Source organism: Sphaeramia orbicularis, chromosome 8 (assembly GCF_902148855.1).
Source record: "Sphaeramia orbicularis chromosome 8, fSphaOr1.1, whole genome shotgun sequence".
Classification (NCBI taxonomy): domain Eukaryota; kingdom Metazoa; phylum Chordata; class Actinopteri; order Kurtiformes; family Apogonidae; genus Sphaeramia; species Sphaeramia orbicularis.
This window is the reverse complement of record NC_043964.1, coordinates 47,383,587-47,394,607: the sequence shown is the minus strand read 5'-3', so window position 1 is coordinate 47,394,607 and position 11,021 is coordinate 47,383,587.

Here is an 11,021-nt window from a genome sequence, read left to right as displayed (position 1 = left end):
GGTTATTTAGAAAATTGTTTAACCATCAAGTTGCATTGGTGTTAGTTTGCACCATGGTGACCTTAGGTTTACCTCCAGTATTTCAGGGTGTGCTCACACAGGTCATTCCGCACTACTCCATGCCATGACCTCACACTGCCCTTAAAGTTTGCATCAACACATTTGTCTGCTTTCCATGTGGGTTTTATCATGGGACTGTTTTTACTCTAAATCATTATTAACCCAACCATGTTCATCAGGTAATGAGCCATTTGTTACATTTGGTAATTATAGTTGTGCTATTGATGTGGAAAAAGTAAATTAATTATATTAGTAGTAAAGTTAATGCATTTCTTCAAACACTGTACAATTCATGGAATGCTCCATGCTCAAGCACAAACAGCATTAAGAAGCATACTGTTTCAACTGAAGCATGCACAAGCTACAGTTGAAACTAACTTAGAAATCATTGCACATAATGCTTTGATTTACTGTGGCTTATCAATGAGTGGCATTACTCTACTTGTAGTGATTAATTATGTTGTCTCTCCTTAGTGCTTAAAAGTACCTACCAATAATCACCAAACAACAAAAAAAAACTTAGACAAAGCATCCTGATTTGACTACAGGTAGTGCCAAATCAAACAGTGAATGGTAAAGCCATCAATTAAACTATCAGGCAACATATCAATACTCTGTTAAGTAGATAAAGTGTATCACAGACACATCATGATAGTTTACAGTGATAACCATTGGAAATTAGTGGTGAATGTGAAAGTTGTTTGCTAACACTACCGCACATGACAAATGCAAAATTACTTTGGTTTATGACCAAAAAAAAAAAACCCCTCAAAAAACCCAAAAAACTAGAAATGTCCATCAGTCTTAGATGTACTTTGTGCTGAGTTAACTTGTTAACTAGCCAGTATAAACTGAACTAAGATGGCAGTGTAGCTTAAAGTATTGTTTCTATGGCCAAGTTAGCCTTTAGCTCAGACTTTCAGGGCCATGAGCTGTATCCTCTTTTATTCATAAGCCATGCTGCAAATCATGCGGCACGTTTTCTCACCAGTCATTCCAAATGGATCTGGGGGGAAATTGAGAAAAAAACATCTGTTTTCAGTTTTGATCTGAGGCTTAGAATAGATTCTTAACATTTCATGAAGCAATTTCAGCAATGATTTCATCCATTTGTTCTAGTGGATTCTGTGATGTACTTTAGTAACATAACAGCTGTGTTCTGTCCTCAATGCTCCATTTGCTGATCGACCCACGGTTTTCTGATGTCAGGATAAAAACTGGGTTGGAGGGATTGTGCAATCGGCTGAATTGGCATCTATTTATGTCACACTGGTGAAATTAAGCTGCTAATTATTTTGTAAAGTAACTTGAAGGATGATCCAGATACACTTTTGCTGATGTTAGACAACTGAAACATTGGGAAGTTTTATGGTTATGAACATGTGCAAATATTCACACTTATTTCTAGAGAAAGCCCCTGTACACACCAGCATGTGGAAACAAAAAATGTAATTTCATTGTAGTTCCTTGAAGGAATGGTATGCTGTATGATTTCCCAGTAGCATCGCCTCCTATCAAGCATGTCTTTACTTTAAGGTGAACCTGGTTTGTTTTAAGGAGCTCTGTATGAAGCAGAAAGACAGGCAGGCTGGCACATAATGTTTGATGTGATTCACATTCAGATTAAATTGAATAGGACCATTTTGATATCAGTGTCTGTAAAAGCACAATCACTTAACATGTAGTTTGAGTCTTTTTTACTAGGAGCTTTTCTTTATTATTATTATTTTTTTTTATCTTATTGTCTTATCTGCTCTAACACTAATGACTACTGTGTTAATTTATTTGAACAAGTGTGAAGATTTTGTAGCATATAGTTTTGGTTGTGGAGAGTGTTCATGATTGATGAGTGATGAAATCTTATGTAGTGTGGCAAACTAAAGGTCAAACTTTTATTCCTTCCAGAGGTGCTGTGAAAGAAATGTAACTTCTAACTGCTAGACTTAAAAAAAAAAACTGTATGTTCAGAGTGTTTCATGTTTCATGAGTGAAAGCAGAGGATTATCAATCTCATGTCAGACTGCAAAAGACATGGGTTGAATCAGGCTGTGATTAGCATTTGGACTGGTAGCAGGGGGAAATAGCTTTCTTAAAAGAAACAAAAACTCTATTTACAAAAAAAAAAAAAAAAATGTATTCCTATGGAGTGTCTTGAGTTTCTGTGCATTGATATTGTTAGTTAACTCTCTGTAGCCCACCCAGTGAGGCCTTTATTAACCACTAAAAGTGCTTAATCTGCACAACACCATGGTGTTAATGTCAGTTGTTTTTAACCTTTTTACATTTTTTTGTATTTCATCAACTTGAGCCATAATCAAAAATGCCAAATACTCAATAACTGTAATATTTTTAATTAACCCTTTATTTCTTCAAACCTTTAAATGCCATGTTTGTGATGTAAACAAACCAAATTTTTAATGCAAAAAGCACAAAAACTTATTCTTTTTCATTATACTACATAAAAATTGGATTACTTACTTCTTTTATTTTTGCTGTCTGGCATATGCCAATGATTAACAGCAACATAGGTTAATATGCATTATTAGTCTATTTTTTGTGCTAGGTCAAATGTTAAATGCTAAAATGTGTTAGTGCACATTTTTTACTCCCTTCAGAGAAGGGTGCTAGTGCAGTAATTTTGTATTGTTTTCAAAGTGCTGATTTTAGTGGCTGGGTCAGAATTTAAAAAATCAGACAAAAAATGAACAACTTTTGATTTCTGACCTAATACAAATTTTGAAAAAATAATATGACCTTTAAAAACATGATGTGTTTTAAAGTGTGCATAATATGCTCACCTGGACACCAGAAAGTTAAAAAAGTAGTGTCTGTGCATGTGGCACTGAGACCAACAATATAGGAGTCAGTTAGCTTTTTTCCCCTTCCTACATTTTTTATGTAAGCTTCCTTAAATTTTTATGAATTAAAGATGTTTTAGAGCACAATTTATTCAATAAACTAGAATCTATGAAGTGGCTTACTGTAAAATATACACATAGCCTAACTGAACATTTTCTTGCGTTGAAATACTCTGATGTTGTGTTTTGTCCATTTGTTGACCTTTTTCTCTGAAATTAGCGTAATCATTAAACTTACATTTTCAGTTTTCAATGAATTTCTAAAAAGCTTTGTCTGAAATCCATTATCCATTGAGCTATAATACTGACTCATTTTCTTTGGGGGAGAATTAACTACCTGGAAGCTCTGCATTTAAAGCAGCTGTTTATAAAAATAGATTAATAGATAGGGTTTGAAATAACAAACATCAGCATATTTTAGACAGGTAGTCTAATGGTGGTCTGTTGTCCACCTTTTGGTTCTGACTGTATGTAAATACTTTAAAGGGCCAATTTACCTGTTACTATAGATTACATGAAATGGTAAATGAATGGATCATCACATATTTAATTTTTTGACTGACATTAAACCGATTTGTCAAAAGACTGTTTTCACTCATAATCAGAAGAAGCAAGATGCTGTACTGTGTTCGGACATGTGAAGGAAATGTACTACAATTACCACTTGGTGAATAGAGATTGAACAAATCAATAAAGAGCAACAGTTATCTAAAAAACATCAAAAGGTGTTGAGTTTTGTTATGACATCATATGCCATCTACTTACTTCTATGACAGTTTATGGTTTGGAAATAGTTAAATACAGCGCTTTAAACACCATGTCTTCTCAATTTGTATTAATAAGTTTTACTTCTAATTCAGCCTGCAGGTTTAACAGTGCACTTTGTTACTGCTTTATTTAATTTGCTAAAATGTATGGCAACATGCTGTATTGTAGCATACTGTACCACTCAAATTGAAATCCAGCTGCAGATACAGAACCAAATATAACTTTAAATGTCACTTTTCCAATAAAAGTGTCATGTCTACTCAGTCAGATCAAATAACCTCTCCGACCTGATTTGTATTAGCCTTGATACCACTGATTAGCTGTAGTTCTCTGCAGGCTGATGGAATTTTACAATCAAAACACAAAACCTCCACTGAGGCAATAAAGTGATTAAAAGATTTCCAATTGCTTTGTGTATATGTGTTCTGGTGTGGCTATCTTTGTGAGAACCCCTTTGAGAACTTAACTGCTGAAAGGAGGACCTGGTCTACAGTGAGGTCATTTTGAATCATCCTCTTTGGGATGGATCATTAAGGGCTATTAGATGGTTAAGACTTGGGTTTTAGGGTTTGGAAGACGTGTACATTACATTATTTACAGTGGGGATATGCCCACACCACTTTTTAAAAGCATAATTTGTCAAAAATAACATGGCCCAAGATATGTTAACTACAACTAACAAGGTTTTATTGGGATGATATTACAAAAAAAGAAAAAGAAAATAATAAAAATACCTTGTTGCCCATAAAGTTTTCAGACAAATTCCATTTTTTATTCTTCTTTATACACATCAGTAATCACCTTTGACCAGCAATGATTACATACTGAGTCCCAGTTAGCACTTTATCTATTAACAATAAATTGCATTGTCACAATCATTTCATGAGAAGTAAAATATTTTATTCTAACGTAATAGGCAACAGTTTAATAATAAAAAAAAATAATTGTACACTGCAACATAAATATGGAATATAAAGAAACAGATTTGTATTGTACAAAAAAATAACAGAAGCTAAATTAAAAAAATAAAATAAAATAAAATAAAAAATCCCAGTGCTTTGCATGTGTTGTCCTGCCAAAGGAAATTAAATTGAATTCATTCATGAAGAGAACCATTCATTCGTTTCATCTGTCTATTATGCTGCCTCTTTGCCAGGTTGTCTTTGTGAATGAAAATGGATTCTCAATTTACCTGGTAAAATAAAGGTTAAATAAATACAACAAATTCATTTCATTTTCAGCAACAGATGAAACTTTTTGGATGTGTGAAGGAATGAAATACAGCATAATTATCACTACCATTTGATCTGAATTAAGAACAAGAATGACTGACCAGACTCTGATTGCTGACTCTCTTTATAACACAGACACAACACATTCCATCTCTTTATTAAGAAGTACTAAGTATGTTAGTGATGGATGATCATCAGTAAATGACATGGTGACATGACAGAAGGTTAAGATCCAATTACATGACTGTTCCACATGTTCTTTAGTGTCATGAAGACCTCAGAATCTTTTTGTACCTATTTTTAGTATTTTTAGACTGCAAAACTATGCTGGCAACCCAATATACTACGATACAAACAAATCCAAATATATAAGCAGCAGCTTGAGGCCACTTAGTGAGGTGCATTCAAATATTAGTACATATTAGGTGCATTCAAAACATGGTGCATTCTTTTAGCTTGGCTCTTCTTCATACATAAAAAAGTCAAGCAGAGTACAAGCCATGTGAGAACATTCACTGTTTATTGGTTACATGTGCAGAAGAAGGTCCTGAACAAGGCTCCTACAGTCCCAATACTAAGGCCACTGTGGTCTACTTTGCCAGATCCAGATCTGTCTCCCCCAGGAACACTCATCTTTATGTGTTTGACTAGATGAGTATGTGCCATTATTCTGCAGTTCTTCCATGTAATTAAAAAATGAACAAAATGACATTCAAAATCCATCCTGTTGTAATGCTTTTGGATTGAAGTCCTTTTAGGCCCTCCTTTCAGTGGACGGAAGGTTGTCATTTATTAACTAGACCCATTGTGAAAGAGGGCCTACTGTGCATAGGAGACCATGTTGTGTCCCTTTGTCAAACAGGAAATTCTGTCTATAAATCTTTTTATTTGATCAGCTTCCTCACTGAGCATGTAAGATTGAAACATATATTAGTGACTTGAAATTTCTATCTGGATCTTTGATTTAGACCAAGAGGAGAGAAATGCAGACAGTATGGTATCTACTTTCTGATTCTGATATGTTTTCACTAATTTGGGCTCCTACAGCGTTAAGTCTTTTAACCAGTTTACTGTGACTTAACCAAACTGTGTTCATCAGGGACATCTTTTACAGCAATAGGGCCCTGAAGATGTGTGTTTGTGTTCAGGTTAGCTTTGTGACTCAAACATCCATTGATGTAGATCAGTGCTTCCCAACCTTTTTTTTTTTTTTTTTTTTAACCCCCATTTTAACATCACAAATTTCTGGCAACCCCAGATATTCAAAACGGATATTTTTTTTGTTTTGTTTTTGTTGTAATAGTTTGCTATACTATGTTGCAAAAAAACCCATTAATTTTAAACATTTAGGCTATATAATGTATATTATTATAGATGGAGGCAGAAAAGCCAGGTTGAGATTACTGCATAAAGTGAGAATTTTATTTTCCTTGGTCTGGATATGTACAGTCAGTCCAGCTTGTATTTACAAGGCTGCAAATTAATACTGAAAAAACAATAACACTAACTATGAATTATAAAAGAGCTGCAGCATCTTAAACCAGCCACAATGAACATTTGAAAGATAAACCAGTTCTTCAGTTTCAACTTCAGAGTTTGTCATGTCTTATATGTATTGTGATTGTCTCTCTCAACTCACCATATATTTTTTATTAGTAATTTTTTTTTTTTTTTTTTTTTTTTTTTAATCAATAACTAGAAATTTCAGGTGACCTCATTTGAATTCCAGGCGAGTCCGCTTTGGGTCCCGACCCCAAGGTTGAAAAACACTGATCTAGATGCAGGTTTTGCTTATATACAGGTATATAAGTGCAACCCACCTTGAGGAAGCAGTTCATCTCTCTCCACTGACCCTGTCTTGCGTGAAGATTCTTGACCATGATCTCACCCACTAGTCAATATGTCATTTTGAAGCAGGGCGCTGCCATTTCATTCCTGGCTTTTTGGAGCCAGAAGTGATCATAGGGGTCAGAGCCATTTGTGAAGGTTCGTGGATGAGCTAAAGCTAAAACACTAGCTTACTGTCATGCAAAAAAGTAAATTCATCAAAATATTCGAGCATTTGTGATTTATCTTATTAAACATAATCACAGCTGAACTGTCGTCAGGAAAAACAATAAATTCAATAACAGAGACTAAGAGTCTGTCATAGCATTTGTCAGTCTTTTATTTATTATAAAACCCTAATGGAAGAATAATTTAAATTTTGGCCAAAAAGTAAAGGGTCTAGGTTAACTTTCAAATGATTTTTTTTTGTCTTTTCCAAGTGATATATCACCATTTATTATAGTATTTTCCTCTGCATGTTGTATTTTTCAGTGAAAATCAGGAATTTTCCTATATTATTCTATATAATTTATATATTGTTCTATGTAAATTACAGATCATGTTGATGTTGGAGTAAATTCGAAGATCACTAGATCAAATCAGAAAGAAAGGAGGAGGTGGTGACTTTTTCAATCAAATATATCAACTAAACATAAAAATCAGTACTTTATTAGTCTTTTATCAAACTCCATGGATTTTACTCTGAATCAGTGTTGTTGAAGATGACAGTGTTTCCACATTCACTATGGAGCCTCTGAACATTCATCTGGGTCATATCTGATGACCATGTAACTGCATTTTACATCAATTATTTACATGTATTGTTAGGGTTAGTGGATCAACGGTTATTAAACATTTTATGACAATAGATGCTTTTGGTCGGCAGTGGATGTTTGGGTCTTTATAGATTAAATGAATGACAGATGACCAGAATGACTAATGAAAAAAAAAAAGACTGCTGAGTATTTGTAGAGAGAAGTTCAGTGAAAGTTTATGAGAGCCAGGGCTTTTTGGAACATCATTTAGTGGCTGTCAGCAGTAATATACTTTAAGATAGTTCTGCATAGGTTTCTTTGCAGAACATCAGTCTTCAGCCCCTGCTCTAGAGCAGCATGTCGGATACAAACTCTTGAATGGCACAGTAACCAAAGACAATGTGCAGAAGTTGACAGAAGGTGGGATTTGTGAGGTCAAATGTGATCATTTGAAAATACAATGGATTGATGAATGGATAGAAAAAGAATAGATGCAATGAACTAAAGGCAAAAAGAAATGATATCTTCCACTGTGGTTGATTCTGTTTGGCAGTAAGTCCTAGCCCAGATCAAACAGTACAACCCTACAATTTTCTAACAAACCAAACAAATTTACTGCTACTTAATAGCAGAGCATCTGGATATGCTTAGCTGACATGCTATTTTATGGTTCTAACAACTTATCCACAATAACTGCATGAGAACACCAATGCACATTTCAAAGATGGACCTAAACATTTAATGGTAATAAAGACAGAGTATGGCCAAATAAGAATATGAATGGTAAAGTGTTTGTTCATTGTAAGGGTTTTTACAGTGCAATAGCTCTGCTTCACAGAAAAATCAATATGAGGTTTAAGCTCTAATTGAAGTATATGATCTCAACGAAACAGTTTGTTGGAGTCATTTCTTTTAGCAGAATGAATTACACATCCAGTCTGTAGTCATGAGGCTGAAATGCTGTTGTAAATACAGTTCAGACGATGTTGCCACGACATTCAGGCAGCAGGTGTCCCTTTAAACCTCAGACACCCCAACTCCACCTGGACAGGTGTTCATTTCCACAACTGTACTTGAGCAGACTAGAACCTTAGGCTGTGTGTAATAATGTAGGACAATAAACAGATGGGTTAATTACAGGTGAGGAAGCCTGCTTGGCCGTCTGAACCAAGCTTAACACAGTGGGGACTCACAGAGGGGACGGCGAGGATAATAATGTGGTATAATCATGTAAGTAGAGAGGGAAGGCAGACTGTCCTGTCTGAACTGGCTCAGGTGGCATGGAGGGAGGTGAGTGGAGAATAAGGGGCTTTCATGTGACATAATATAGTGTCTGCTGGTCATAGTGGCAGTCCTTAGCTCTATAAACAGTTGTTTGTGTCTGTGTCCATCTAAACAAACTGGATCAGACTGTGCTTCAATCTGGGATCTGATTATTTCAGTGCTTAACATCATAGTCTGTTTGTGGTCCCACACTGTATAATTAGTATGTTTTATTTTACAGTGACAGTACTGCAGAGTATTAAAAGCATCCGTGGTTAAGGGTAGAACTGAGAAGGACCCTGTCTGTACATTTCAGACATGGGGTTTGCGCTGAATAACATTTCTGCAAAACAAACTATAGGTCAATTCCACCCATGACCACTGTATTCCAGAAAATGTCCCTGATTGGCCATCTCTTGAATTGCTTCAGACTTTCAGAACATAATGTTATTGGTCCTGACCCCACACAAAATTTCAGCCTCATATCTATATTAATTTTTTAAATACTGGTGCTTTTAGAATGAGGTGTAACAGTAAAACTATTCATAGTTCATACAGTGCATTTGAAGTAGTATTCATGGTAGACAGATTACATTTTCAGAGGTTGTTCTAAGGTACAAGATGACTTTAACCTCTGTAAAACATACATACAGGATGATGATCCATTTGCATTAAATTACAGCTTCCTGAAAACTAAAACTTCTTTTAAAAAAGTTAAAATAATAATAAAAATATTAACCCTCAAAGACCCAAACAGCCGCTGACAACCAAAACCATCTACTGACCTAAAATGTTTAATACCTGTTGACCCACTAATCCTGTCAATACATGTAATGTATGTGCATGTAGTTTGATTAATGATGGAAGCACTTGTTTTTCTATTCGGTTATGGATATCTCTGTTGAAAGCAACTTTTTCTTCAGTTTTCTTTGTTTCTGATATAATTATCCTCAACTTTAATCAGAGCTTTTATGATCATCTACATGATTAGTGAATTAAATATAGGAAAATACCTGATTTTCACTTAAAACCACAAAATACAGTGGACGTAAAACGATCTTAAAACTAAAAATAATATTTTCACATCTGTTCTCAAATTCAGTTATTCATGTATGGCAAGGTCTACCATAAAAACAATCATGTTGCTCAAAAGACCAAGTCTGCATGTCTGACCCTACATCAAATTAACAATAGCACCGATGAAAATACCTGATTATCTCTTGGCACTTCACAAATTCACGCTAGTATTTTGTTGACATCTCTGTTAGGCAACTATTTCCTTTAACTTGTGGATAATAACTTGTTTATTATTGTTATCAAGATGTTAGGTGTTTTCCCCAAAGCTGGTGCATTAACAAAAAAAAATCTAATTAATATACCATGTCCCTGTCAAATAAAACAATAAAAATAAAATAAATCAAAAATAAAGTAATGTCTCCTTTCTGTGGCAATTAAACCATTTCCAGCTGTACATGTCACTTATGGATTTATGTGTATGATTTATGTTGCAAGACCTGAAATGTGTTGGTCTGGGTTTTTCTTTATGACTGATGTTGTGTTCACATTCTGTTGGTTGTGTTTTTTGTCTCCTTCCTCCTCCCTTTTTTGTTTCTTTTTCCTGCAGGTGTGTGTAAGGACGTGTGGCTGATGAGCTTCACCCGCCTTCTACGATTATCTTCCACTCCTGTGTATTTAAGTCGGTTTCTTTTCCACCACTTTACCAGAGGATTCAGTCAAGTGAAGAACTTCATGTCCCTCATGTCCCCCCAGGACTTCAGCCCCCTGCCATGGATTCCACAGTAACCTCGAGTGATTCTTGTGACCAGTCATCTCCTCACCACCACGATCAACCACAATCCTTATTTCATGAACAATAAACACTCATTAATTTTCTGCCTGCATCTTTGGTTCTACTTTCAGGGTCTGGCTTTGAACTACTTCAGGCTCAGTCCTTAATGGACATTGATCATCTTCCTGAAATCCCTCCCAAGATTTCTGCCTTTTTCTCTTTTCAACTAGTTTGATTCCACAAACAGGATCATTAAATAGCAAAGTAAAACTGTTTGCTCAGCAGATATATGCATCTATAAAAGACAGGCCAAGCCATGGGCAAACACCAGGTCAAAGGTACAATCTGTGAATGTTAAATTCAATAAATTAAATAAAACAAATGTTTGCTTGTTGCACACAGACAAATTGAGAATGTACAATCCTGGCCACAAAATCTTAAATCTCTAAAACATAACAGCATTTTGTAA